Source organism: Myotis brandtii, unplaced genomic scaffold (genome assembly GCF_000412655.1).
Source record: "Myotis brandtii unplaced genomic scaffold, ASM41265v1 scaffold112, whole genome shotgun sequence".
Classification (NCBI taxonomy): Eukaryota; Metazoa; Chordata; class Mammalia; order Chiroptera; family Vespertilionidae; genus Myotis; species Myotis brandtii.
Genome location: NW_005353838.1, coordinates 9,423,084 through 9,426,846, shown reverse-complemented (window position 1 = coordinate 9,426,846; position 3,763 = coordinate 9,423,084). Strand labels below are relative to the sequence as shown.

The window sequence follows — 3,763 nt, the reverse complement described above, 5'->3', positions numbered from 1 at the left end:
GTGCGTGGCCTTGGCCTCCGTGACGGCGGCCGGTTGGCTGTCAGGGCGGCCCTCGGTTGGCCCTTTCCTGCTTCATAGCGTGCAAACCTTGCCTCGCCGGAGCCAAGGGACAAGTTGGAGCTGTTGATCTGTTGCGCAATTGTTATTTTTTCCCCAGGGCGGCTTTGTCTTTGGATTGAGCGTTTCGGAATTGCAATTCCAAAATGTGTAAGGCAGGATACTCTGTTTTGTGCTGTCAAGGGTAAGAGTTGCGAGTGTAGATTAGAATTTCTGTTGCTTTTAGGCTTTCGTGTCTTATTTCTCCCTCGGGTGCTTTCTATGGTTTTCCTTTTCTGTTTGAGAATTTGCCTCAATTTCTGAGCATGCTGCTGCTTTTATAAGAACCGAGGATGGGACACCTGTGTTTCATAATGCTTTGCTATGAAGTTCTGTAAATTGTTAAAAACGTGGAAATAAGTTTCTGTTCATACTTTGTAGGGACTTTTAAAGGAGTAGATGTTTGTATTTCCTTTTCTTTCTTTTGTAATTGGTGTGTTGTTTTGTTTTGTTTTTGTGATTTGGTTCAAGGAAATGTGTAACTTAATAAGTACAGTAAATACCTAATGTGACTGATCTGAAGACCTAAAGTGAGGTTTTAACTTGACAATGTATTGTGCTTTTTTTTTTTTCCTTTAAAACTGTTTGTCTTGAACTTTCCCCCAGTAATGATTGGGATTGTATTCCTCTGGTTCTCATTGGTCTGAAGAAGTATGCTTTCAGATTTACCTGCTATTCAAGAGTAATCTGTATGGCCATGTATACAGTAACCTACAAGACAGAAGGATATATGATGCTAATGGACTTTCCTTTTCCTAAATTCAGGAGTTGTGGCCTAGAACTCTCCATTTTTACTTTTTTCTCTTTTCTGAGTAATTTAACATTCTATATAGTACATAAAGGTTATATACGTTCTCATTTAAATGTGAATTTTCTAGTTATGTTTGATAACTCCTTTTCCACCTTTGTAATCAGACACAATTTGCATATTTGACTCTCATTTAAATGTGAATTTTCTAGTTATGTTTGATAAAATAACTCCTTTTCCACCTTTGTAATCAGACATCAATTTGCATATTTGAAGACTATGAAAAAAGATAATGGAGTAAAATTTAGAATGAATTTCATATCTATAACTGATTCATATTAAATCATTGTAGTCGGGAAAGATTTGAACAGAGTCGAAATGGATTCTGACCTTTTGTCAAAGAAAGTCCAGGTCTGATGTGGTATTAGGGTATGTTTTTCACCCTCTGTGCAAAGGAGGTGTGATGAATAAGTCGGTGAGGAGAATCTTAGATTCTTTATCTCCCATAGGTGGAAGGAACCATCCCTTACTCTTTTCAAGGGTGTCTTGAAGAGATAAAATGTGTGAGGGATGAAACTAATCTTGGACTAGCCTGGTAGGATTATTTTTAAAAGAAAAATAGGACAGGCCTCTCTTCTCCTGAATGAATGTTAACCAGAGAACAACTTGCCTTTTTCGATGTGAAAAATGTCTCGAGGGACTGTGGAAGCAGCATGTAGGCATGAGTACACAACTCACATCAGTCTTTCTGCATGAAGAATAACTTGGGCCATTTTGGAATCTCTCCTTTTTAACTTGGGTTTTTATAAGCAATGTTGGGGAAAACAAAAACCTTTCTGTCTTTAGGATTACTAGGAAGAGTTAGAAGCCAAAAACATTAGTTTTCATAATATTTATATTTTTATTCTGTAAGTATTGTAATTATACTTACAGAACTGCATGAGAAAAGGAACCATCTTTAAACTTATAAGAACTACCTTCCCCCCCTACCCCCGCCCCCCCGTTGGGAATTTCTTCTCTCTTGGCTGAATGAATTTATTTAAAGGGTTTTGCATAAATAATATTTCCTCTTTAATTTTTCCTTCATCTGGGGTTAACAGTTCAGTGTCTTAAACTTGGATGCAGGAAGAATTTGGCAGTAAGATGATAATAGATGTGTTATTGGTCACTTACTTGCATGTGAGGGGCAGTGCGATAATTGCTTCATATGCGTAATTTCACAGTAATCCCATGGGAGATTCTATTATCTCTAGTTCCCAGGTGAGAAAAGAGGCATAGAGAGGCCAAGAGTTCTGCTTTAAAGTGACCCAACTATTAAGCAGTACAGGTGGGATTCAAATCTAAGTAGTCTGACTCACATAGCATTTAATTGCCACTTCCAAACTGGACCAGAACTAGTTAAGTTTTGAACAGGAGGAAAAGCTCACACTTTAAGAAAAACTGGGGAAAGGAGAGGCAGGAACTACAGAGATTATTAATGTAATATTAATAATAGTTTTAAAAATGTCTGGGATTTCAGTGGTGTCTTAGATTTTGCCTCATATTTTTCATGGACAGTTTCCTTTTTCTTAATGAAATCTCTTAGCTACTAGAGTCTTTGTTCACCTTTGTTTGCCTTGTTAGTTAGAACATTCTCCTGTTGACTCTATCTTTTCAAGTAGTGGTCCAAAGTAAGTTTGATAGTAAAGATACATATTTATGCTAAGCCAGTGTGGCTCAGTTTGTTGGGCATCCTCTCATGTACTATAAGGTTGATGGTTTGATTCTGGGTCAGGGCACATACCCGGTTGCAGGCTCCATCCCATTTTTATAGCACATGTTCTACAATACTCATTTGTCACAAAGCCTCATATATGAAAGTATTTTTGTGTGTAAGTTTATTTAACCCAAACTCTGGTAGTAGCAAAGACAAATCCACGACATTGGAACAATTTAGAGCACCAAATCTGTCTTTCAGAGGCCCTGTTGATAATTGACTTGAGACTCATTATAATCCATCAACAGCCTGTAATCTGAAGGAATATATATATCCCGGCCAGTGTGGCTCAAAGGGTGATTAAACGTCGACCCATGAACCAGGGTGTCACAGTTCGATTCCCGGTCAGGCCACATGCCAGGGTTGCAGGATCGGTCCCCATTAGGGGATGTGCAATTATTCTCTCTCATCATTGATGTCTCTATCTCTCGCTCCCTCTCCCTTCCTCTCGGAAATCAATAAAAACATGTGTGTGTATATATATATATATAATTGGCAATTCTAAGTAGTCATTTCCTCTCTCACAAGCTTGGAAATAGAGACTTTGGGGTCTGTGGTATCAGGGGCATACTGAGGGAGATCCAAACTCTCTTTTTTTTTTTTTCAAATTAGAGAAGAAAAATATCAGAACATTTTGGCTTTCAAGCCTCCTGAATCTAAGAGTTTTTACTTTCTGCATTAGACAATTCTCTTTAATTGTCTCTAAAAATCTCTCGATGCTTGTCTTATCTGTATCTTTTTTTTCTCTCTACAACTAAATTTTAAGTTCCTTGAGAGCTGAGCATAGAATTTATGTTTCTCACTCTTTTTTAACAGCTTTATGAGATATAATTCAAATGCCATACAGTCCACCTGTTTGTAGTGGACAGTTTAATGATTTAGTATATTCAGAGTTGTACTAGTACAGCCATCACTACACTCAATTTTAGAACATTTTCAACATCAATCCACTGCCTCCTGCACACCCTCTACCAGCCCTTGTGGCTCAGTGGTTGACCATGGACCTATGAACCAGGAAGTCACGGTTCGATTCCTGGTCAGGGCATATGCCCGGGTTATGAGCTCAGTCCCCAGTGTTGGGCATGCAGGAGGCAGCCGATCGATGATTCTCTCTCATCACTGATGTTTCTATCTCTTTCTTCCTCTCCCTTCGTCTCTGAAAT

General features: G+C 38.4%; 1 protein-coding gene across 5 annotated transcripts in view; it reads left to right on the top strand.

The window, feature by feature from the left end:
* NFE2L2 (nuclear factor, erythroid 2-like 2) overlaps positions 1-3,763 on the top strand; it is a 50,262-nt gene that overhangs the window by 19,050 nt on the left and 27,449 nt on the right. Inside the window, exon 1 of one of the 5 annotated variants that reach the window (XM_014546187.1) lies at positions 8-207. The exons of 3 other annotated variants lie outside the window; for them this stretch is intronic. The gene's annotated coding sequence lies outside the window, so the exon portion shown is untranslated. Of the gene's footprint in view, positions 1-7; positions 242-3,763 lie in introns of those variants that run through there. One more of the 5 variants, XM_005857614.2, reaches the window with a different exon arrangement.